The sequence below is a fragment of the Cyanistes caeruleus genome, chromosome 1, assembly GCF_971803275.1.
Source record: "Cyanistes caeruleus chromosome 1, bCyaCae1.hap1.1, whole genome shotgun sequence".
Classification (NCBI taxonomy): Eukaryota; Metazoa; Chordata; class Aves; order Passeriformes; family Paridae; genus Cyanistes; species Cyanistes caeruleus.
The window spans coordinates 142,528,494-142,554,338 of record NC_141701.1 but is presented as its reverse complement, the minus strand read 5'-3'; the positions used below and the strand labels follow the sequence as shown (position 1 = coordinate 142,554,338).

Sequence of the window (25,845 nt, the reverse complement as noted above, 5' to 3'; positions counted from 1 at the left end):
CCCCTCATCAGCAAAATTACATGAGAGTGATGCAGCCAAACTGGCTGTTTGGCAATTCACCAACCAAGCAGGTGGATATAATCCACACCCTTTGGGATAACCTGGCATATTTGTCCTGCTCTTCAGATGTCACTTCAGACTGTCATTTTGAAGGGGGTGATTCTCTTCTACTCTGCTTTTGTGAGATCCCATCTGAAGCAGTGCGAGCAGTTCTGGTGTCCCCAACATCAGAAGGACATGGAACTGTTGGAATAAATCCAGAGGAGGGTCATGGAGTTGATAAGAGGACTGGAGAACCTCCCCTGTGAAGACAGGCTGACAAAGGTGGGGCTGTTCAGCCTGGAGAAGGAAAGGTTTTGTGGAGACCTCAGAGCAACCTTCCAGTATCTAAAGGGGATCCACTGGGAAGCTGGAGAGGGACTCTTGATCAGGAGTCAGTGACAGGACAAGGACTAATGGGTAGAAACTGAAAGAGGAGAAATTTAGGTTAGATATTAAGTATGGTTAGACAATGTAATGTATGGGTTGCCCAGGGAGGTTGTGGATGTCCCCAACCCAGTGTTCAAGGCAGAGTTGGATGAGGCCTTGAGCAGCCTGATCTAGTGGGAAGTGTCCCTGCCCATAGCAGGGGGCTTGGGACTAGATGGTCTTTAAGGTCCATTTCAAACCATTATAATTCTATGACTCTAGGAGTATCTCATGTGTCCAGAGATATCTTCAATGACAGAACATGCTTCTCTTTAGGAAACTGAATCAAGCCCTGGATGTCTCCTGGGGTGAACAGAAGCAATTTTGCTTTTTCTCTGTAGCACAGAAGGAATCAGGATATCCTCAGTGGCCTGTTCACCTTAAATAATTATTCTCTGCAAGGCTGTGGTTGGTAGCTTTAGCTTGCAGAATCCCAGCACCAGGTCAAAAAAACACCCAAGCGCTCCAGTGCACAAATGATGATCTGGGATAAAGCCCTGCTGTCAGATTACATTTGTTCAACAGCTGCAGTTGCCTAACCAGGGCCACAGGTCAGGCTCATGTGCAAGGTAGCTCATTTACACGTTGCTTGGGTTTTGCCTTGTTCTTTCTACTGTCACTCAAAGTGGAGCTGGGTGTAGATACTGGGCCTGCCAGCTTCCTGGGGAAAAGCCACCCTTTAGCAGCTCCAACCATGGCAGGACAGAGAGTGACACAGCCTGGATCTCACTCCCACTGATTCTTTAGCAGAGACACCAAAGGGACCCTCAGTGCTGCAAAACATCTGTCACAAGGCCAAGCACAGAGGGATGAGCCCTAGGGACAGTAAGGTGCTCTCTAAAGTTAAAATTACTTAAATAAATTGTTACTCAAGTGCAATTGCTGTAGCTTCTTTGTGGTATTTCCCAGAAGCCTGAACGCCCTTGTTTTTCTCAGTACAGACAGTGGAATATCTTAAATAAAATATATTCCTATTGACATTTCTTTTAATGCAATGTCAGAAGTTTCCAGAAAGATGCTTGAACTGTAGAAACTTAAGTCAATATTACTTAAATTTAAAATTAATTCTCTGTTTTGAATCTGAGCAATTGATTGTGCTGATCTTGGAATAAAAGTTCTAAAGAGAGCTTCCCACAACATGACGTGGAAGGATAGAGATGTGCTCCACACACTGGAGATGGAGGGAGTACCGTAGGTAGAGCCAGCCTGTTTCCCTGGAAATCAAACCACCTGAAACTTGGCTGTGCTATCAGAGCACTGCAGCCGCTGCCAAGGTCCTCTCTGCATATTTAAATTTACACCAACTCTGTGTTGTGACAAAGTGCCAAGCACTGATGGGAACCTTCTGTCTCTAGTAAGAATTTTGGACACATAATAACAACAAAGGTTTAATATATCTTTGCTTGAAAGCAGAATTTAAATGAGGTTATTTAGGAAAAAGCAACCTTTTTTCTTGGAAATACTATTTCATTATATAAAAATATAATGAATTAACATTTATCTGGAAAATGCTTTTTTTGTGTGTGTTTCACAACTACTTTTTAGCATTTCCATGCTGAATAATATTTTCTAGAATATATTTATTCTGGAATGAGTTTTTGCAGGTTTGAGTGATAGAATCATGCAAGAAACTGAATGAGTATGTTTAACAACAAGGAAAACAACAGTAATAGTGGTAGTAATAATAACAGTAATAAACCCAACTTAATTCTGAATAAACTGAAAATGTGGAAAATCTCAGTTTTACATTTTGTTTTTTGGTTTTTCTTTTTTTGACATGTACATGGGTTTCTGATGCATCATTTGATCCTGTCTTACTCCAATATACTGAGATTTACAGGGATCTGTTTAGTTTATCCTTGCTTTGAGAGTCAGTTTGGTTATAGCATATAAGCATTATCAGAGGAACAAAACACTGTAAACTAAGAAGTGTTTAATCTAAAAGAGACAAGAACAACACAGAAAAAATTCAAGACTTAAAGCTTTATTAGCAATGAATACTATTTTAATAACACATGCAGATGAGATCACAACAGATTACCCAATGAAAATGGTGTCTTCTCCATTAGATTTTGCCTTCAAACAGGCACTTGAATGCCAAGGTGATGGTGAGCTCTTCTGCAGTAGTCTTGTCTCTGGAGCACTCTGTGAGACTGAGGAAGACCTGCAGAAACCTGCCCTAGGGGAAAAAGCCAGAGCTAAATTTTCCTCTTCTCTTAACACAATTCCCTAATCACCACTGAGCAATTATCGCTTTCCTTTGCTCTAAAAGGAAAACAAGTGATAATGTAGATTAACTTAAATGTCTAATGATTATTCAGAGATGTAGAGTTGACAAGAGTTTCCCTAAATTAAGCAGACTGGATCCCGCTGTGATATAAACACTTTTCTTGGTGACCAAGGCATACTACATTTAAAATAAACTTTGTTATTGGTGGATTGTTGTAACTGTCACAGAATTTTAAAAAGTTACATTTTTCTGCAGCCCACTAGAGAGGTGTTAAGTCATTAAAATAATGTGTGGTGTGTTTGTTTATTTATTTATTTATATAGGACATATTAATTGTCGTTAAATGGACCAGCAGACTTGTCTGTTTCAAAATAAAAGTGCATAACTCTTGAATATGCTTTCTAAAGCTGTTGCACTTGCATCTGCTGTTCAGACTGTTAATACTTTATTATTTGGAAAAGCAAGTTAAATTAACTCTCCAGTGTCAATGTACATTGCACACATACATGGGCACCCCAAATCGCTCACTGTGGATGAGGCCATGACTGTATAAACAGAACCATTTCAGAGAAACATATTCACGGGTTTATCTTCAGCACAAAACACCAAATAATAAAGAGCTAATATTTTGATTTTTCACATCAAGCACTGCAGCACAGTCCCACTCATTCCAAGATTGGTGCTGAGAGGAGTAAGCCAGCTCCTGCAGGATGTACCTCCCTTGCTGTGTGTAGTTCATGGCACTCCCTAGAAGCCTGCACATTCTTGCTTTTCTTAGAATGGATATTGAGTTATCTTTAATAAAGTGCACTCCTACTGAGATCACTTTTAATGCAATGGTGGAAGTTTCCAAAAAGATATTTAAGCTGTAAAAATCTGTGGGAGTAGCAATGCTTAAGGACTAAACCTTTCTACTGTGCCACTAACAAAGTGCTTCACTTTCTACATATCTTGTGCTGTTACCAAGGGCCATTTTGTATCACTGAAAATAAAGAGATTAATTCTTATTCATGAGGCCTGTCTTGCTGGCCTCATTCCTAATGACTTTGGACATAATGCATTAAACTTTTGTCACTTCCACTGTGCAGGAACTGTGCTCTCCAGCATTCCCATCACCTCTGTGCATCAGGTGAATTTGATTTTCCTGTGGGCTTTACTTATCCACATTTTGTTGTCCCTGGGCCTGATGCAGCCCCAGTGGCACAAGGCTGGCTTTGGGATCACGTGTGGTGCACATGAAAGGCTGAAAGCAGGACAGCAAGGCAAGGTTTGAGTTTGAGATATGCTGATGAGTTAGTTTGTGTGGATTGATGAGGAGAAGTAGGCTGTGTTGGTGGGAAGGCTACCTGGTGGTTCCAAGGTGCAAAGTGTGGGATTGGAAGAATTTATTTTTTTGTCGTACTGATACTCTGCTAGAGAGAACATGAACTTGGAGCACAGGATGAAGTAACTGGTATTTGTTTTGCTTTTGTGTTTTTACTTCATTTGTCCTGTCTACACATGTCTAAGCCTCAAATTCCAAACCACGACTTAATCCCTTCTCCTTTGGAGCCCTTGGAGGTAGAAAACAAAGTTGTGGTAAATCATATCATTAGACTTTAATAGCCAATATACAGTAAGTAACATTTTTCCTCCCAAGGGAATTATTTAATGTTTAATGAAAATACCAATTTGCATAATTCACTTGCAGTATAAAGGTCACCAACAGTTTGTGACTAGGATAACAAGGTAATTACTTAAGATAGCTCTCATCCATCTACAAAAGAATGTTAATTTGTTGAAAAGGACTATTTTAAATTATTGTTTTAAATTATTATATCATCTTTTTTATATTTTTAAAAACGCCAGAACTTGTGCAGCAGTGCTCTCAAAGCTCTGTATCACTTTCTCAAAGGCAGTTGAGACCAGGCAGACCAGGCTTCTCTATTAGCTGGTAGATGAATGGCAAAAATATGAGAAGTGTGAGTGAACCTGAGTGATGGACCAACATAGAAGGTGCCTGGGTCAAAGACACAGAAGTCCCACACTGTGTCCCCTCTGTGGGAAGACCCCAGTGGTCATACTTCATCACCAAAACTCTTGGGTCGCAAGTAAAATTTTATCCAAATAAGGGCCTATGTTTTAAAGTTGTGGTCTAAGAGAAAACAGAGGTTGGTTCTTAGTAAAGCACAACTCGGCCAAGCACTGGACACCTGCTGAGCCTTTGCATGACCAAGCCCAGCCAAGGACTGGACATCATGGCAGTCATGCAGGAGGAAGCAGATCATGGAAATCCCTGCTGGAGTGTGTGGAGCCCAGTGCTGATCCTGACAGCTACACACTATAGGCTGCTTTGGGCCAGGGGCCACCACCATGCCCAGAATGTTTGCCAGGAATATCCAAAACTGGCGTCCAGCTGCCAGTGTGCTGGGGCACGCTGCATTCCCAAGGGAATGTGTGTCAGAACCAGCCTGCAACAGGGACTTCCTAAATTGTGAGCATGTGCAATGTAGCCACAGTCACCCAGGAGTACTCCTGGCGCTGGAGCCACTGCTGTCACTTTGTATCTCAGAGTGCACTGTCCTCCTTCTCTGCAGAGATTCCTATCCGGGCCATCAGCAGGGCTTGTAAAGATGACTCAGACTAAAAGACTCCTTTTCCCATTCACTGTAAAGCCAGGAGGATTTCTCTTTTATCCTGTAGGTGCACCATAAGGGATAGAGGGAAGTGACCCTGAGTGAGTGACACACTGCTTGCAGTGGGACAAGCCTACTTTCGCAACTCAGCACAATAGACCAAAACCACACTATGTTTCATTTAATGATTACTCCTGCACAAAGCTTTCAAATAATAAGCACTAACATATTTTAAACCTGAGCAAGCTAAACATTTAATTTACTACTCACTTGACACCACTTTAGTTCATTAAAACCTCTGCAGCATTGGAGAAGGTGAAGAGGGCAATATGATTAAGACAGCATGATTAGGGCAGGGCAGGAGTTTCTCTCAGCTGAGAGTTGAGGGAATCTTATTCTTTCCTTCAAAGACAGCAGTGTTTCTTCTCCTTGGCTGGGCCAGGATGGAGCTCTAGGCACCACATTTCCATGCCTCTTGGGCGCTCTTCAAGGTGATGCTTTGGGATAAGCCTTGCACTGCACAGAATGACCCCAGCTGTTTACCTGCATGTCCCCAGAGTAGTATTTTTAAGGGATATGATATTGATAACTCAGCTTGCCCCTGCTGTGATTTAGAAAGCATCTAATTGCATTTATACAAATAATTATATACATGTATATATATTTTAATGTTAGTTGTCACTGTGAAATAGAGTAGATGTACCAACTTTATTAGTAAAATCCTGGCAGCTATGAAAAGATGGAGAATGCCAGCCTGTGCCACAGAACCAGCAGTGAGGGTCTGCAGTTGATGTCCTGGTCTGGCCTCAGTCTGACCCCCTCCCCAGGGAGGTGTCCAATACCCAGGGCTGGGGCTATTCCTGCTCCCCTCCCAGGGATCTGAGGCACCACACACAGCCAAGAGCTGAATGTGCAGTTTCTGAAAAAATCTGTCTTCTGCCTGCATTTAAATCACAGAATTTCTTTTTCCACCTCCTCACAAATCAAGACCCAGGAAAACAGTATAAGATTCAATGCTGAATTTAGGCAGATTTCTGGCCAGAGGCTTCTCTGCTCTGCAAGCCCTCCAGCCCCTATGCTGAGCCAGGGTATGACCATTCCAGGTGTATCTTCCACCTGCTTCCCAGCTCCTGGAAGCCATCTCGTTTGAGATGTGTGGCTGGTCACTTCTGTTTTGAATTTAGGTTCTGTTTGATTTCCCAATGCAGAACTCTCATTAAAGAGAATTAGAGCACAATAAAAATAGGCTTTAGGGGACCAGCCTGTCCAGTCAGTCATCCAGGAGGTTCCTTACAGAATTATGCATGTAAGTAGTCACTAGTGGCTTTTTGTACCCTTCATAAGAGTGGCCAATAGCAGATATACAGAAGAGAGCTTTCCAGTAGCAAACATGGAAAAGCTTCCCATCAGCAGCATTTCCACACAGTATCCCAGCTTTAAGCTGTCTGGAGTTTAGGCCTCCTTAAACCACAAGTGGCATATTTGTCTTAAAAAAATTAATGTAACACAGCATCTAAAAATAATCCCATAGAGTCATACATTCTCTTGTTTTTCAGCATTTGAATCACTGCAGCTGACTCCACAGTGTCATAAAACACATTTTTAGAAGGAAAATTATCCAAAAATTTCCTAGAGTGAAGTACTTAAAAATAAACAATCTCTCACTCTGTAAAGCACATACCTAAGTCCTGTTGTTTCAGAAAGTGCTGAAGGCTGTGGATGAGGAAGTTCTGGCCACTCCTTGGTGCCCAGAGGCCACACATGGCCAAAGCTGTGGGCATACCACCAGCTTGCATGCAGCTCAGCCTCCATCAAGCTCTTACTCACAGTTGTTTTCCCACGAGCTCAAAATCCGAAAACAATTACACTGCTAAAAAACCTGATTATTCTCCAAAGCTGAGGTGTGTGGTGGAAGTCCCATGTGTGCTAACAGAGGAGCAGTGCATCAGCACAGGGCTCAGAGCAAACACCAGAAGCGCTGCTGGGGGAGCAGAGCCATCCCTGCTACAACAATACTCCTGCAGCCAAGAAAACTTACTCTAGCTGGCACCGAGCAGGAGGCAGGGAAATTGTCTTCACCGGTGCCACACATTTTTTCTCTCTTCAACCAACAGTTTAAAGGACAAACAGAGGAATGACTGAACCCCAAATACTCTGTTGACTGAATCTACAAATAGGCAAGCCCCTGTTGCTCATATTCTGTCACTCAGCTGGTTTCTGGTAGCCCCTAAAATGACAAGACTCATCTCCAAAATGCTCAAGTTGTTAAAAATAACAGTATCCTGTTCTTATTTATTACAATTTCATATTAATTTTATTTGTGAGTGTATGAAGAAAAAGAGACTAGGCTGACCTCTGGATTTAGGCACACAATTTTTCTTTGACTACAAGAAGGAAAAGGCTAAGACGCCTTCATTTATGTGGCTTTGATTCATCCCGCAGCGCTAGCTCTGAACTGGCTGTGCATGGTCATCAGTGCGTGTGACAAACGCTCCTGAACGCCCGGAGCACAGTCTGTACCCAGGGACTGAGGCACCCTGCTTTGGGAAGCGTTGCCCTCAGAGCATGCAGGTTCTAAAACCATCAGCGACTGCTAAAACAAAACCTGTCTGCGAGGTGCTTGTGGGGAAAAGGAGGCAGAAGTCAGATAGCATCTCCCCTTGCTCCACCCCTTCACACTAATTATGTGACATGAAAGCTCATGCCTTAATTAGCCCGGAAATAAATTACACTGGCTCCTCCTGGTGGCTGGTCCCACAAGCTCAGCACGGCCGGCTGTGGAGATTGGCGATGAGAGCTCATCTTCCCTCGGCCCAGCGGGTTGTGCGAGCTGCAGCGGAGCCCGGGGCCGCCAAGCGCAGCCCCGTGTCCGTCACCAGCACTCGTGCCCACCTCTGTGCCCACCTCTGTGCCCACCTCTGTGCCCACCTCTGTGCCCACCTCTGTGTCCATCTGTGCCCACCTCTGTGTCCATCTGTGCCCACCTCTGCGCCGATGCCATCGCTGGGGCTTTGCTGCTCGTGGGCTGGTGGTACCAGCGTCCCCGAGCCGCCGGAGGGCCTGTGGCTGAGGAGCTGTGGCCAGAGGGGCTGTGGCCGGAGGGGCCGTGGCGGGAGGGCCTGTGGCTGAGGGGCTGTGGCTGAGGCGCTGTGGATGAGGGGCTGTGGCTGAGGGGCTGTGGCAGGAGGCTCTGTGATGGAAGGGCTGTGGCCGGACGGGCTGTGGCCGGAGGGGCTGTGGCGGGAGGGGCTGAGGGGCTGTGGCGGGAGGGGCTGAGGGCCTGTGGCTGAGGGGCTGTGGCAGGAGGATCTGTGATGGAAGGGCTGTGGCCGGAGGGGCTGTGGCTGAGGGGCTGTGGCGGGAGGGGCTGAGGGCCTGTGGCTGAGGGGCTGTGGCAGGAGGATCTGTGATGGAAGAGCTGTGGCCGGAGGGGCTGTCGCTGGAGGGGCTGTGGCTGGTGCTGGTCCTTAAGGGGCTGATCCTGGTGTGTGCTGTGGGGACTCAGCCCTGCATGTTCAGCTCCAGAGGGAGAAATGGAATAACAAAGCTGAAAAGCTCGCTGATGCAGGGGGTAACACATACAGTTCAGTAATAAAGGAAAGCAGCTGGATTAGGAATTGAGCCAGTTTGTGTTCCCTAAGCCTACCCAGCATTCATTTTTTGAACGGAACAATTCCCCTCTGCAGCACAGAGGAACCAGCGTCTCCCCCCGGGGAGGTTTGCCTCAGGAGGGGTGTGGGCAGGTCAGAGGACACAGTGCACTTTCATGGTAAAATTTGAATAAATATTCTGCGTGGAAACAGGCCCAGTGACTGAGTGTGCTGGCAGGCTAGCCTGGAGACCTGGCTGTGTTTGAAGGACTGTGGTTATAATTACTGTCACCATTACTTGCATCAAGGATTACAACCACATGAATTTGGAGCCTCATCACTTTTAGTCAGTGCTTTAAAGCTGCTTCTCTCTTATGCATGCCCAGTGGTTTTCTTGACCTATTTTTGGACAGTGAGGAATTATTTATTTTTATATACAGACTTCCCACTTAACCATGAAAATACAGTAAACAGGAGGCTGGGAGGAACAGGAGTAATATACCTGGCTCTGCACTCTCACCCTCACTAAACAACTCAACAGGGAGCAACCCTGGATGCAATGCTGACTAGAGTTACAGAAATCCATCATACTGAAAATGCTGGTGCCACAACATACAGAAAGGGGATGAGGATTACCTCAGGCTGTGTATTGTCAGATATTCTGTATTGAAGATACTCTGTGTTCTCTATGGAAGAAATTCACACAAGCCAGAACCTTTTACAGGTGTGAGATATGAGACCTCTACCATCTCCCTCTTCATCCTTCTCTTCTGACAGCTGAAGTGTCGAATGGTATAAAAGGAATATCTGGTCCCCAGGAAGAAATCATACAAAAGCCCAGTGGTGCATTTATATTTATTCCAGGAATAGGATAAGGTATTTGGTTTATAGTTAAACAAGAGGACTTTTACTCCCCATTTCCTGTGTATGTTCATCTGTAGCTCCAGTGTAAGGGCTGATAGAAGCGGATATTACACACAGCTCACATTTGGGCTTCAGACTCAGCCCTCTTTTGTTAAACTCCAGTAAATATCCATTCATGGCTACCTTTGACCCCCACCATTTTATCATCTCCAGGGACAGACACAGCTAAGGGGCACAGTGACACAAAGGAAGCCAGAGAACATCAGCGTTTTCAATAAGTTAAAAAAACCAAACAACAACTACAACAAAAACCCTCAGATTCCCCTCTTCCATCAAGAATGAGAAAAAGGTCCAGGTGGAGCAAAAAAAAAAAAACCATAGAAGAATATATAGACGTAGTGACACATCTTCTCCTGTATTTTTCTCAGTTCAGTGATCAGGTGAGGAATGAAACCAAAATGTATAGAAGAAAGAAGGTTTGAAATAAGGTTTGGATAGATATCTTGATGGGATAAATGTAATTTAAACATGTAAATATGAACAGCCAGTGGGTTTCCCTCAGGAGCTGCATGATATGTAAAGCACAACATCCCATGGATGGTACAGGAGTGAACGCCTCTTCAGGTGCAGTATCTCTGTGAGGAACATGAGCATGGGCAGTCTGGGTCCAGCCTTGCACACTGCCTCTTCTACTGTTTCACTGCAAATTTCCACAAGAACTGGTGAGAACAAAAATGTGCAGCTTTGCCTTCCTGAATTGAATATACTGCAGCCCAGCCTCCAGCAATGTGCAGCTCAGGGACTTCCTAAGCCAGAGGTAATGTCTTTACATTCAGCAGTCACTCGTGGACACTTGGCTGAGTCTGTTCTCCCAGAGCAGGAATCCACGCTGTTCATGGGCGTGCAGCTGGGCCAGCTCACTAAGCAATGCCCCACTGGTGCTGCTGGCCCAGATAAGTGGCATGTGCTATATTTTCCCTTTATCTAGGCTATAAAGTCAGTGTGAAATTTGTATAAAATGCAGCACAGAAAAAAAGGAGAGGATTATTTCTATAGGTGGCAAGACTTTGAAGGTGAAAGTACTATATTTCTTTACGACTGACTTTGTGTTTGTTCCTGCAGTGCCTATTATGAAGAAATCATATAGTATGTTGGGAATAGGTCTGTGCTGTAAAAGATCTCTCTTTTCCAAATGTATCTGTGCGTAGTTCCCTTCTCCATATTTAAAGTAAATGGTCCTTTTTCATATAATTGTTGTATGGAGTCAGAGACAAATATTGATAGATAGTGACAGAGTTTAATTTATTTCTTTGTTGAAGATTGATTTTTCTTGGGTTTCGACAGTACTGGCTGCCTTCCCAGAAGCGTTTCTGAATTTATCACTGCTGTGTGCCAAGCTGAGATGGAAAAAACAGCTTTTAAATATAAAACCCCTCAAACTAGGGGGATATTTCAGTTTGGTGAAGTTCTGGCCATAACCCCCAGTGCCACAGCGTAAGGACAGCTGAGACGAATTGAGGCAGTGATTTATTTAACAGTGTCAATGGAGGGAGATCAGCCTTAAAGAGGGATGCCCCTGTCTGCCACGGGGTAATTACATCTCACTCTGAACTTCGTTCATGCTGAAGATCATTTCCTTCTCTGTCACAGTTGTGTCTAGGCACTGCATGAAAGAAGTGAGAGTGTTAACTGAGACAGACTTGCCCATCTGCAGTACTTTGCAGTATTCCAGCACTCAGAGCCACTGTGGGAATCCAGCTGCCCAAATCATTGATGTGCAGAAGTTTCACTCCACATTGCCTGGCAGAGAAAAGCTCCTGGCCCTGTTTTTTGAGCCTTCCTGCTGAACAACCTTGTGAGTTTTAATAGCTCCCTTCTGATGGTAATGTCTCCAGAGGGCAGGATGAAGCCCACTGCTGAGGCATACCAGAGATGACATTCCTTGGATGCACACAGCTGCTGATGTGACTTGTGTCATTGTGGACATCACTGGAGCTGTACAGGCTTGTACACAGCTGAGCTCAGCCATGGTGCTCTGCTGAAGGACAGCTGCTCTTAGCATCATCCTACAAGACAAATCAGGAGCCGAGGCAAAGCAAGTTGAATTTTGTACTAAACTGGAAAGATTAAATACCTTTATCAACTTCATCAGACTGGACTCAGAGTGAAGATATTTGGATTTTGTGCCAGGGTCTGTGGTGTATGGCTTGGGCTGCCATCAGCAGTTCATGTAAGCACCATTGCACCATTCAGCTGGTGAAGTTACCGCAGCTTCTCTCCGTGTAAAACCCCTTGTAGCAGCTACTCCTTGTTGGACTCATCTGGCTGGGCAAGTTCTTGGTGCATCCTTCATGAAGGGGTTGCAGCAGGGGGGATGTGGAACAAACAGATGGAGAGACAAGAGCTTGTAGAGCAGTGTCAGGAGAAACACCCTCTTCCATCACAAGAAGATCAAGGCAGTTAACAAAAAGTCTGGGCACCCGGCAAGATCAAACCAAGCTCCACTGCTCAGTCTGCTCAGAGATCCTCCCCTCTCCGCAGCAATGCGGCAGAGCCTCTCACTCCCTCTAACGTTAAAACAATGCTTCATTTAAAAGAAAAGGAACTCCGATTGCTCTGGTTTCTGGTTTTCACCACCTCAGGGAAAATGGAATACCCGTCTCATCGCCCAGGTGGGAAAGTGAAAGCCCACAAACAAAGTTCTTTCCCAGTCCTTTCCCTTTGCAGTGAGCTCTCGTCCTGGTGACCCCACCTTCCCCTGAGACAGGAGAGGTCTTAGTGCTGGCCGGGGAACCTGGTGTCTCCTCTCAGTGAGAAGCACCTCCCAGCTGATTCATTCGGGTTGAAGAGGAGAAACTCACTTTTTACCAAGGATCTCACCTCTCTGAAGACTCTTTGTAATTAATTCTGCTCCTCTCTGAGCTTGGCAGCAGTGGCTGATGCTGTGAAGCATAGAAGCCTTCGCTGATAAGCCCTGCATTGTGCATATCTTCATTTCTTCGAATGTTTTCTATCAGGAAAGCACCAATTTGTATTTCCTATAGAAATTGCTCCTGGCTGCCAGGCTGGATGGGCTTTTCTCTGACAGAAGTGGAGGTGGACACGGTCACTGGTTCCTGCTTTCCTCCCAAGCAAAGGTGCCATGGAAAAGCCTCCCTTTCCCTTTGCCCTTCCCAGAAGATGGTTCTTCTGAATGAGCACAGGAATGCAACAATGCCACTTTTTCTCTTGTCCCAGTGTTAGGTTCTACCATTCAATTTTGAGTTTTGACAGCACTTGATTTTAAAGGAAGCACACTCCTCCTTTAACCTCTGCTCTGGTGATGAGAGCTGCAGACCCTACCAGTCCCTTTGAGGGAAATACAAGACATTCCTCATACTGAAAGTCCTGGGATATGTTTCTGGTTTGATCTAACAGTGTGCTGGGTGGATTTCATCACACATGAAGGGGAAAGATGTCTGTAATCCCACATCTTCCATTGTACATGGGCTTAGGTCACACTGTGGTGCTCTTTGAAGCATGATAATACCATATTGAAGTAGGTCTGAGGAGCTCAGGCTGAGCATGGAGAGGTTTCTTTTCCCATCTAGCTAAATTCTAAAGCACGGGTTAAGAATTCAGATGTTTAGGTAACAAATACATTTTCTGTATAAAAAGCCCCAATGGCTTGCCTATGCACTAGAGCATGCCTTTGGGCAGGTTTAAAACTGTACAACATGACCTGATGCTTTAAAAATCATCTAAAACATAGTATGTACCAGAAAATAGGAATAAAGAAATGGAAACACACTGTTAATACCAAAGCACCTTTCCAAAATTGATCCTGGGCATAATCTCTAAATTCTTAAAGCTTAACCTCAGGAATTAGCACTAAGAGGGATAATAATTCCCTAGCTATATCAGAGCACAACAAGTTCACAAGCAAAAATTCATTAAGGAAAACTCTTTCTTGGTAAACTACAGTGAAAATGACTGGAGCCCTTGAGATGCATCAGATCTCTGAAAACCTAATACAGAGTTTAGTGTATGCAGCTACCTTCCTCAGAAATCACAGTAAAACCAGGATTTCTCTTTAATTTGTTCTGCTCTGAGTTCCTCTTAATATATGTTTTACCTAAATCTGAAGAATTTAGCATCAGACCATGCTGGTTAGTCAGGGCCATGGGGTAGGGAAGCTCCAGGCAATGTCCTACTAAAACCTATTTCTGGTGTGCGAAAAACAAAGCAAAAGGTGCTGGATGACCTCTAGGGTCTGTCAGATTGCTGTGGGGGCACTCACATCATATTTCTGAAGATTCAGCTGGTTATCAGCACACGTTGTTTTGTCACTATTTCATTTCTGATAAACTCAATCATCTGGAATGGGCTGCAAGTGTTCAGAGAATTCCACTTGAGGTGTCATGGTCCACATAGCTGACCTCCTCCTGCCTGCACACACCTATAGCCCAGAAACTTTGCTCAGAGTGCAGCATTTCCATTCACTTCTAGATTTTAGATTATCAATTAACTAAAATTAATTTGGTTTTATACTAATCAAGTCATAAAAAGCATTTTAGCTTAACTGATACAGTCATCCAACATCTGTCTCAGAGGTAATTGAGCAGGGGATGTATTCAAGACATAAAGAATTTAAAGTAGAAAGCATTGAGAATCCAGTATTGCTGACTGGAAAATATTGTACTCATCCTCCAGCTGTTTCTAGTTACAAATATGTGTTATGAAATATCCATTGATTTAGGCATTGCAGGTCACTCATCAGGGAAGATGAATGATGTCAACAGAATTCCTTTTATTTTTTTCTGGATGAGGGATGTGGTATTCCTGACATTAATATGCACCCATTGTGCAAATCTTCTCATAGGAATATGTTGATCTGCACTTGAAAATGGACAAAATCAGCACTGTCATGATTGCTCCTGGAGGAACTAGTTTTAATTGTCCTTTTGTTGTGAGAATAGTGAAAAGTGACACTGAAATTTGGGAATTTGCTTTAACTTGTAGCTATATCTCAAATTTAAATTGAGATCTTCCATATGGAAAAAAAAGAAGAAAACCTCTAGGATATTGTATTTCCCACTCCATTATGTAGTAGTTAATAATTAAACACATGCTGCAGTTCCTTTTATGAATTCATAATGTGGAGATGAAGGATAACTGCAAGTTATAATATGACATACAATAATCTTGACTGTATTTCAGTTATTTGCTAGCAAAGCTTAATTTCCTTTCTCAATTTTGATGATACAAAGAAAGAATTAACATCAGATGTTTCCTCTGCACTTGTGCAATTCTGAAGGGCCTTCATTTAAAAGAAAATAAAATTGCACACAGTTTGCTAGAGTACCTCTTCAAAGTCCATCTTACACGTTACACAACAGACCTCATCGTCCCTTGGGGACAGGCCTGTGACAGCCCTGGGGGCTGCTGCTGCCGATGTGATGAATCCCTGCAGACCTGGGGAACACATTCTGATCCATCATCAACTCGAGGGGGTGGATGGCCTGCAATTTCCATGGTAGCATTATTATATTTATGTCCCCACACACTGCAGCCAGCACCTAACCCTGGGTAGGTGAAGAGCCAGGAGCTCTTCTCTCAGCTGTGTTTACCTGCTCCTGCAGCAGCTCGGGAGCAGCTGGCACAGAAGCACCTCCTGCCCAGCAGCTTCCCGGGAGGGGAGGGAAGAGTGCAGAGAAATAAATAGACTCTGGGGTTAGCAGGAGAGCATGGTTTCCACAAGTGCATTTTCTGTGCTGGCTGTCACAAAGAAGCCACTCCCTAGCTTGAAGGGGTAAAGGAAGAAACACAGAAGCATCTGAAATGACACAGTTGGACTCTGGCAACTCTGAGGAGATGGGTACAGTGTGCCACTGTGTCCCAGCCCCTAGGACAGCACAGCCCATCAGCAGTGCCTTCCTTGCACAGTAGTTCCACTTTCTCACAGGAGGGCATGCCACAGGTAACCACATCCAAGGCCATTCGGGTTTTGTGGGTTCAAATCAGCATCCACCTGTGCACTTACACCAAGCCTGGGCTGACAGGAGGAATTCCTTGCCTGTGCCCATACTGACAGGCACCCTGCAATGCCCTGACCACGTGCTGGACTGTGTGTGGACCTGGCTGTGGCATTGAGCTCCTGAGGCCTGTGAGTGACACATGTTGGGCACATCTGTGCCAGTACACTGAACAGGGCCAGGGAAGGTACCAGGGACTGCATCTACATCATTTCTGATGGACGGCTCAAAGCATCTTGCACTTTAGACATGCAAGGCAGTCCTCTTCCAACTCCAGAGCTTCTGACCCATGAGCTGGACATGTGCCCTTAGCCAGTATTTCCAAGTCTGCTTCCAAGGATGGTGGGGAGGAGGAGGATAGGACCTGCCTGGTCCTCTCTCTTCCTCCCCCTCTCTCTCTCCAGCTGCCATGGTGAATGAAGAGTCTGAAATAGCAGATGTCTGTCATTAGTAAAGGGTTGACATGCAGCCCTAAGTGTAAAAGGTTGCAGACCTGTGAGGTACCAGCAAGGTCTCCCAAGTACTACTTGCATTTTGTCACAAAAGCTGGCATTTCTGGCTGCAGCCAAGGACTGGTTTTCATGTCTGCATACAGCTTCATACCTTTAATGCAAAACAGCACTGCTCAGTTGTAAAAAGCTGTCTGTACTTTATGTGTCTTCTATTTCTTTATATTGGTGCTGGCAAATCTTCTTGCCAAAGAAGCTGTGGGTACAAGCAAGGTCCTTGCAGATGTTGACCACAGGCACAGCTGCTTCCTAGCCAGCCAGATGTGGCTTTTCGGAGTGTAACTCTGAATGTGAAGCATGTAGTTAATGGCATAGTGTATGTGGGACTCATCTCCAGACTACATGGACAAGCTCCTCTCTGTCAGTAACTTGAACACAAATTGTCTCAGTTCCAACAAAATGCCAGTGGGTGGATGTTTCAGGATCAGTTCTCTGCACCACATGCACAGGATCCTTCATGATCCTTGCTGTTAATACAGTGAAAACAGGAGTAACAGAGCTCCAGTTACTGTTCTGTCTACACACTGTTGTCTGTGGGAGCTCATGCTCTGGGTCAGACCACAGGCAAACTGCATCCCCTACAGCCCCATCCACAATCCCCTTGTCTCTGGAGCCCTCTGTTGTATCTCCTGTTGGGCTGTCTGGATATGTGCTGTTATTTGAGAATTATTTGAGCACTTACTATGTTCCAAAGGTTAATTAATTAGGTTTTTTTAAAGGTTGGGAAAATGAAAAGTGCTGTGTAAGTGTTCCTAAGTATTATCACATGTTATAGAACAATGGTTCACAACCTCAAGTTTTTTCCAGGTATTTCTTTGCATCTTTAACTTCCTATCTTGGTACCACACAAGTTTCAAGTACCAGTACTAGTTCAGTAGACCATGTATAAATTAATAATTCTCAAAACATGTGAGAAATAAATTCTAAAGGCTAGGAATGTTTTGTCATTATAAAACTACATATATTTAAATATGTAATTTGTTATATAACATATAAGACATATACACTATCACATATGTATATATTACAAACAGGTACAGATGTATATGTGTACATGTGTACGTATATATGTGTGCATGCATAGGGACAATATAATAAATTATTATATGATAAATAGTAATTATTCACAGATGATGCTGTGATAATATACCCCCAAGAAATAACATGCAGGTCCCTTTAAGTTCACAACATGTTTCTGACACTGCCTTAGTATCAATGCTTCATGGCAAATACAAGATTATATAGTAAATTATACACATTAAATCAGTTACCATCAGTTTGCTATCAAAGGCTCTTCTGGATTTAGCTCAATATTATTTCAAGAACTGTGAAGACATACAGGTACTGCTGAAAAGTTCTCTATCAGCACAGTGACAAGGTGACATTATAAAGATCCAGTCAGAAACTGGTAAGGAAAGGGTTTTAATTTCCTCTGTCACACTGTGGTACAAATGGCATATTTTCACAATACAGTGTGTTTGTGTGCAATGTGCAAATACAGGAGAAGTGACAACAAAGGAAAGCCCAAAATGCTCAGTACCAAGTCACGTTTATATGTCAGGGAGTTTTGCTGCTTTAATGGCTAAGAAAAAGTACTGCAAGGACATTCTCAATGAGCAAGAATCAATGAAAGGTTAAACTAAAAAAAAACAAAAAATAAATTAATTCTGAAAATAATGAGTGGTTCTATAGCCATGTAATTAGCAAGTATTTTCAGTTTTTCTTCAGAAAGAATGCCAGGCAGCATTCATGTGATTGACAAGGACAATGCTGGTGTGAATGATGTATGGATCTGTATAGACAGGACTGAAAGGTGTGAAAAGAAAAGGTTTGTGATGGGTGTGGAGACTGGCAGCAGAAGGGCTGTGGGAGAGGGAGGTCAGTGACTAGAAAGTAATGAAAATACAAAATTAAAATAGTGAAACTAAGACTTGTTTGGTGGCCCTGTATTCAGAGGAGGGAAGCTCCCACCATCCAAGGGAGTCTCTGTTTTGAATCAAGAGAAATATTGTCTTTTCTCTCACCTCTATGGCTGCAGGAACGAACTACTGCTGGCTGGCTAAAAGCAGCCTGCAAACAGCCTTACATGCTCTAGCTTAGGTCAGCTGAGTCTTCAGACCACTGGCGGCCTGGCATGGTATTGTGACTTGCAGAGCCAAAAGCTGGTGATGCTGGCAGATTGGTGATCCTTTGGTGGGATCTGCACCAGGGAACACAATTGACTTGTGCTCCAATAAGTGGATAACCAGCAATTGCAACCCAGAAACATGAGGTAACAGGCACATGAGGTCCTGGGACCACCCACAGAAGTTAGGTACATAAAGAATGAGTCATTAGGGTAAATTGTAACAGTATCAGTAGCTCAAAATACAGCACTTGGCAAAAGTGCTTTACACTGTGCCTTGCACTGAAATCAACAGATCCTGCAAAATGCCATGAATCTTCTCTGAAAGTACCCAGAGAATTGCAGTGTTGCTTTTGGCAGCATGACCATGCTGTGACTCCAAAGCCCCACCTGCTGAGCCCACGCTGTACAGAGCTTTCCCAACTGCCACCTTCATCAAATATTGTTTTCTCTACTTGCAGCTCCTTGTTTTTTTCAACAGATTTAGCAATATCAGGGTGATACTTTTAAAATGTCATTGCTAATACATTTCAACTACATGCTGACCAAGATTTAGTATTATAATAAAACCTGAAATCTTCTATCTTCATTGTAGGAAAGTGAAGATGAAGGCTTTACTTTTGGAAGGGACATCAGCTTAATTTCCAATTTTATGTCAAAAATACATCCGTAGATAAAGTTTATGTCATAGCTAATTGCAGGCACATTTAGATGTCAAACCACTCATTTGCCAGACAAAACAAAATAGGCATCTAAGTACAATAAAATGTGCCTGCAATTATATGTGCCAGGAAAAATGACACCTGCAGATGCTGTGAAGTGAAAACATCTAAGAACACTTGAAATCATTTCCAAGTATGTGAAGTTTCAAAAAAGTAGGACACGAATATCTACTGCAAGTACAAAACACATCCTGCTTCTGCCCTTGGAGAAATACCCACTCAGTAATCTTGAATCCTTCTGATTTTCACATTTCTGGATCTTAAAGTCTTTTAAGCCTTAAACAAGATAAATAAAATAATAATTAAGTAAAATCTTAATATGTTTTGAAAGTGTTACTTTCCAACATTGCTGTCATTGTTTGTTCTTTTTTCTTCTTTTTTTTCTTCCTTTCCTCTCTCTCTCACATGGTAAACGCTGCCTGGCTGATTCCTCCTGTCGCTGTTCAGGAGGGGTTCACAGAAGCGGTTAGCCTTTTGTGAGTGCAGTTTAACTTAGTGCCAATGAATCTCACACCTTGGGCTTCTATGTCAAGAGCCTCTGATCACAAGGGGTCTCAGTGAGGTCTCTGCCAACATTCCTTTTTCCATGGAGCTATCGTGAGTCATGGTAGCAGCCTAGGATGTAAAGTAATTTAAAATGAGGGTGACAATTAAAAATTAGAAAGTGATCTAACACAAAATTAACTCTCTTGCACCTCAGAGCTAGGCAATAACCCACCATTCCCCTCAGGTGTCTTGGGGAGCTGCCCAGGGCACACTGTTGCACTGAGCACTGTGAGCACTTTCTTCCAGTAAAGGAAACCTGGATGTGGCTCATTTTGAAAATGTAACCCACTGGTGCCACCATGTCGGGGCCAGAGCATTGACAAGGCTGACATGAGGCACTATTTTTGCAGAATTACCTATTCCTTAAAGCATGACAAAACCCTGCCAGCTGAAAGACTGTGTCCATATTCAGAAAGATTAGCAAAGCAACTCTTTCCTGACCATAAGATTCACCAAGCTTCAGATGGTTCCAGGATTATTTTTTTTTTAGCATCGGGAATGTATAGTGTAGCAACTGTCAGTATGATCTGCTGAGGCTCTCCACTCTTTCAGTTTGGCTGTCAGCTCCCTGGGAAGGGAGAGTGAGACAAGATGCTTCAGAAGCTCCACGGGGCTCTTTAAGGCTCTTTGAGGACTCTCCCAGGCTGTGCTCTTGGCTGAATGCCGGCAGAGCACACAGGAGCAGGCAGCTCTCCGTGAGCCCTTTCCTGCCCATGACTGACCCTGCCCCAGCAGCACCATGTGCGCCTGCTTGTCCTGATGCTGGGGATGAGGGGCTCCCTCCACAAGGCCACACCCAGTCGGGTCCAGCAGGGGCTGCCAGACAACAAATTCTCCCCTCGCCATTGCTGTTCTCTGCAATGCTGCCAGGGCAAATCATGGAACAAAAGGACATACTCCCTCATCTCCGTTTTGGTAAAGCTGTCTCCTCCCCCAACAACCATGAAGAGGAGCAGCTGGGAAAGACAAAACATGGTGTGTCTTTATTGTACTTCCTTAAACTACTTCAAAGTTTTCCCAGGATTGTACAGTATCTACAACTATTAATATTGCATTCCTGAGCGTGTTCCTAAGTGTGTCTCAGCCATGTTCCTGAGATGCATTAGATGGCATTACTCTTCTGGGGCAGTATTGTCCAAAGCTCTTTGATCCATCACTGTGTATGAACCTTATTTCTCCAAGCCTGAGAGAATTGCAGCCTGTCAGTGGTGGATCTGTTCCCAAGGGAAAGTCTCTTGAGAGCTCACTCACTCAAGGTCTATCTCTGTAAATAATTTCACTTTCTCAAAACAGTTACTGTACTGTAAATAGTGTGTTTTTCTCTTGTTCCACCAATGGGACAAGAGGTGGTGTTCTCTTTACCAATCATGTTAAGCCTGTAGGATAAGACCCTATAAAAGCTGAAAAGTTTTGGGAATAAAGACCTTTCCTAGCAACTCGTTCTAGTGTGTGCTGTGAATGAATCCACACCTCTACATCATGTCCAACAGTGACAACTGTGCATGCCCTTTGTAATGATAATTTAGTAAGAGAGTCTGATACTTAATAATTCAATTTTGCAACTTCCCCTTCATGTGTGATGTGCCTTTTGTGCACTGATATGAAATGGCACTGTTTCAAAATATAATCATGCTCTTGATATTTCAGACACTGAAGATAAGTGTAAGCACTATTGCCTGTTTATAGCTTTATTTTCTGTATTTAATGTGATACTTCTGGGTTGGTAGTTCAGAGATTGATGTTCTCTGAGGAAGCCTGAAGGAGCTGCTAGAGAAGAAGCAGTAATTTTTGTACCTGCCATCTACTAGTGTCCCTTGGCTCTGACCTCTTGCATCAAATTTATTGAGCAAAAGGTCAGGGAAGCTGCCAGGTCTGTTTGGGGCCATGCCTTTTCATTGTGTTAAGCTGAGTGGGACTGACTATTTTTCTCCAACTTGGCTACTGACATGGAGGAGATTTTCAAAACCAAGAAATTAAACTGAAGCAAAATTGCTTCCAGAAATACCATTTTCTGACTAGCCTTTTAGTTGGCTTTTAAGCTGTTGAAATCAAAAGATGAGGTGCACTGTGCATTTCTGCCAGACCTACAGGTTATCAAATAACCCCTCTGAAAAGCTTTCTTCTGTTACGGAAAAAGGAGGAGAGCAAGGAACCCGGGGAAGGGTCTGGAGCACAAGTCATATGAGGAACATCTGAGGGAGCTGAGGTGTTTAGCCTGAACAAAAGGAGGCTCAGGGGGGACCTTCTCACTCTCTACAGCTGCCTGAAAGGTGGCTGTAGTCAGGTCAGTCTCTTCTCCCAGACAACCAGCAACAGGAGGAGGGGGCATGGCCACAAGCTGTGCCCATTGAGGTTTAGGTTGGTCATTAGGAGGAATTTCTTCACAAAAAGGGTGATTAGACATTGGAATGTGCTGCCCAGGGAGGTGCAGGAGTCACTGACCTGAGGTGTTTAAGGGAAGACTGGACGTGGCATTCAGTGCTGTGGTGTGGTTGACTTGGAGATGTTGGGTCACAGGTTGGACTCAGGGGTCTCAGAGGTCTATTCCAATCTAATTGATTCTGTGATTCTGTAATGCCACATCTAGCCATAATACAAATTCCTGCATGTGTTCTGCAGAAGCATTTCTTACAGAGGAATGCTTGGGTGGCTCCCTGGTCCTTGTCCATTCTTGTGCCTGTTTTTGCAAGATCCTCTCTTGCTGACTGCCACAGCACAATCTGAGCCTTGCTGGTGCCATTAGTTACCCTTGTACAATGTACAAGAATAATTTTGTGTTGTTCAACTTCAAATTGATGTGAATTACAGTCTACAGTCTAGAATGGTGTTTTAAACATGAAATGGAGAATAAGTGTTACATGCCAGAAATTTATCATAAATATGAATAAGAATGTCTGAGTGTAGAAAACCAGCTGAGATAAGGAGTTTTCTGGTCCAAAAGAAACATAATTTGACGTGGTCTTACTTCTCCTGACTTCTGAAACAAGAGGACACAATACCTAGAATGGTACCCAAATTTTGCCTTGGAACTCGTTCTCTTGAAAACTGCCCAAGAAAGTAGTAATGTACAGGCAGTGTGAGAGCAGGGGTGCCAGGGCCTGCTCCTGGATAATCTGAATGCTGAGGACCAGTTTCATGGGAGGTGCACAGGGCATGTCTGCACGTGAGTTTAGAGTACCTGCAATGGGCACGTGAGCCTCAGTGGCTCACACCTACAAGTGCTATGGAGTGGGGAAGGCTGGATCTGCTGGTCCCAGCTGCTGGGCAGTCTGAGGGTCCTAGACCACCTTGTGGAAGGATCTTTCCAGAAACTGGGGAGATGTGGGGATATACTTACAGAAAAGCTCCTTTTACTCCATAAAATGATGTATTTTCAGGCAAAATGCAGTATAAATAAAGTGTGAAGTCAAATCTCACTGCTCAAGAACGCTTCAAGAAGGTAGACTGAAGTGGTCACATCAAAATGTTTATGAAGCTGCATGTCCCTTCAAAAAGGGGCAGCTGCAGTCCCACTGGGAGACTGGAGACAGGAATGGCTCTAACAGCATGTTTATGATCCAACAGTGCTCATACAGTCATTACTGAAGTTAATTGCTGGAAAGGATTAACTACTGTCTGGCTGATAAAATGAATTCTTACTTTTCAAATACCTTACAAATTTCCACTGCCCTGGGAAGCTGTTTGGAGCATTTCAGCAAAACAAGGAGCACAGTTACATAAAGGAAATGTAAAAGGAATTTTGCATTTAAATTTCTAGTACTGTAGAAAAATGTGCACAGATTAACACATAACTAAATTCTCTCAAATGAAAAATGTCATGTTTTGTGTGGAGAGAAAAAAAACCCAAACCAGTGTGGAAGCCAAGGGAATTCCTAATTTTTAATCTAATTTGCCTCCCAAAGTGTATCAAGTAATTTATAATTTATTTAAAACTGATGTGCATGCCAGCTTACTAATGCTGTCAAGTGGAAAACAGGGATAGACATGCAGACTGCAGGACGTGCCTACATTCAGGTATCTTGGATATCTGGATCTCTTGTTTGCTGAAGATACACAAAAAAGCCTAGAGCACAAGGTACAGTCAAGTTCATAAACTGCTCCAGAATTCACTCGTGCTTTATCTGAAAGGATTTACAATTAAGTATGAGACAAGTCATTGAAAGTTACTATGAAAAAAAGAAATTAAGGAAAAAAATAAAGAGGGAAGTAAGAGTATGTGTTTGGGGTTAGGAATTCATCAGCCTGATGGAGGTGAGGCTGCTGCAGCCCCATGGCCTCAGGCCCAGCTGAAAGGAAGACGGAGTGTGCACCTGCAGTGGGAACACATTCCCAGTCCAGATATTCCTGTGCATGTGTCCACCTACACAGACCCTCAATACTTGGATCATACTGGCCCTTGGAGCCCCTGCTCTTCCAGTTGCACTCACACACAAATACAGAGTGGTTTGGGTTGGAAGGGACCTCAAAGATCATCTCGTTCTAAGCCCCTGCCATGGGCAGAGACCTTCCACTAGACAAGTCTTGTTCAAAGACCCATCCAACCCAGGGTGGCAGGGACGGGGCAGCCACAGCTTCTCCAGACAACCTGATCTGGGGCCTCATCACCCTCACTGTGAGGAATTTCTTCCTAATAAATAACCAATATATTCCTAATATATAATTTAAATTTCCCCTTTTTTCAGTTTGTACCCATTACTCCTTGTCCTACCACTCTCTGACAGAGCCCCTCTCTGGCTTCACTGTAGGCCCCCTTCAGACACTGGAGGAGTTTCCACATAACTTTCTCTGAACAGCCCTGAGTTTCTCAGCCTGTTGAGTTTGTGTGTATGCATGTATGTTTACACTGATGTATGTATGTGTGCATGCACCATGGTCTCTCCAGTTCCTGGCACCTCAGAAACATGGCCACCATGGATCTCTGCCTCTTTTCCTGTGGCAGGCAATTGGCTTCATACTCACAGGAACACTAAATGCTCCCTGAATCTGGAAAATGGTCAGGAACAGAGTTTAGTAAAAAGGGCAGATTGTAGTGATAAGATGTGCAAGATATGATGAGACACTTGCACTGACCATAGTGTGCTACCAATCTCTTTTGTCCCCTTTTCCCTCCATTTCCACACACTTTCCTCTCCCTTATCCAAGTTATTCTGTTGCTTTTCACAGCTTTAATCCTTCCTCTAAACATCCCATATTTCTTTCAAGACATCCTCTGAGACATGACATTCTTCAATAGACACTGAGGTGCTGAATTGTGTCCAGAGAAGGGCTATGGAGTTGAGACAGGGTCTGGAGCACAAGTTACATAAGAACAGCTGAGGAGCTGGGGATGTTTAACCTGGAGAACAGAAGGCTCAGGTGGGACCTTATTGCTCTCTACCACTCCCTGACAGGAGGCTGCAGCCAGGTGGGGCTCAGCCTCTTCTCCCAGGCAACGTCACAGGACAGCAGGACATAGTCTCAATCTGCATAAGGAGAAGTTTAGGTTGGAAATTAAGAAGAATTCCTTCAGAGAAAGGATGATCAAGCATTGGAACAGGCTGCCCAGAGAGGTGGTGGAGTCACTGTCCCTGGAAGTGTTTAAGCAAAGACTTAAGGATGTGGCAAAGTGGCTTTTAGTTGACAAGAGAGGTGTTTTCCAACCTAACTGATCCTGTGACTCCGATTCTTGCACAATTCCAAGATGTTCTTCCAGGTATCCCATGGAGGACCCAGAGCTGCTCCTGGAGACCCATCTGGTGGGTGTCTCTCCCGGACCAGCACTGATTGCCAGCTGTGACAGGCTGGGGAAGAGGCCCTTCGTGGGCCCCTTGGCCCCGGTAAGGCTTTCGGGGTCCCTTCCGCCATTCTTATTCACCGCTCCTTCGAGCTAACGGGAATCAGCCTTTACTCATCGGTCAACAGGGTGAGGGAGTATTTTGCCTTCTGGGCCCTGCGGGGCACAAGCCATATCTGCCCCGAATCATCACATCAGGGAGCCATTGCTAGAACCCTGCTCGCGGCCAAGTGCTTCTCTGGCAAGACCCAGACACAACCCCAAGCGCCTGCCTCCCTTCCGTCTTACCTCCCTTCCCTCTTGCCTCGTTTCCTTTGCCTGCCTCGCTGCCCGCCTCCCTCTCCGTCCCTCTCTTCCTCCCCTCAGTCCCTCCCCGCCTTCCCGGCCGG

At 44.2% G+C, this 25,845-nt stretch overlaps 1 long non-coding RNA gene across 1 annotated transcript; it reads right to left on the bottom strand.

Annotated features, from left to right (window-relative positions):
- Nucleotides 1-17,229: 17,229 nt before the first annotated feature.
- LOC147655981 (uncharacterized) lies at nucleotides 17,230-25,828 on the bottom strand. Its single transcript, XR_015279546.1, has 3 exons — nucleotides 25,745-25,828; nucleotides 19,659-19,752; nucleotides 17,230-19,404 (listed from the first exon to the last, which is right to left on the bottom strand). It is a non-coding gene; the product is annotated as an uncharacterized LOC147655981 (long non-coding RNA).
- Between the last annotated feature and the right edge of the window lie 17 nt (nucleotides 25,829-25,845).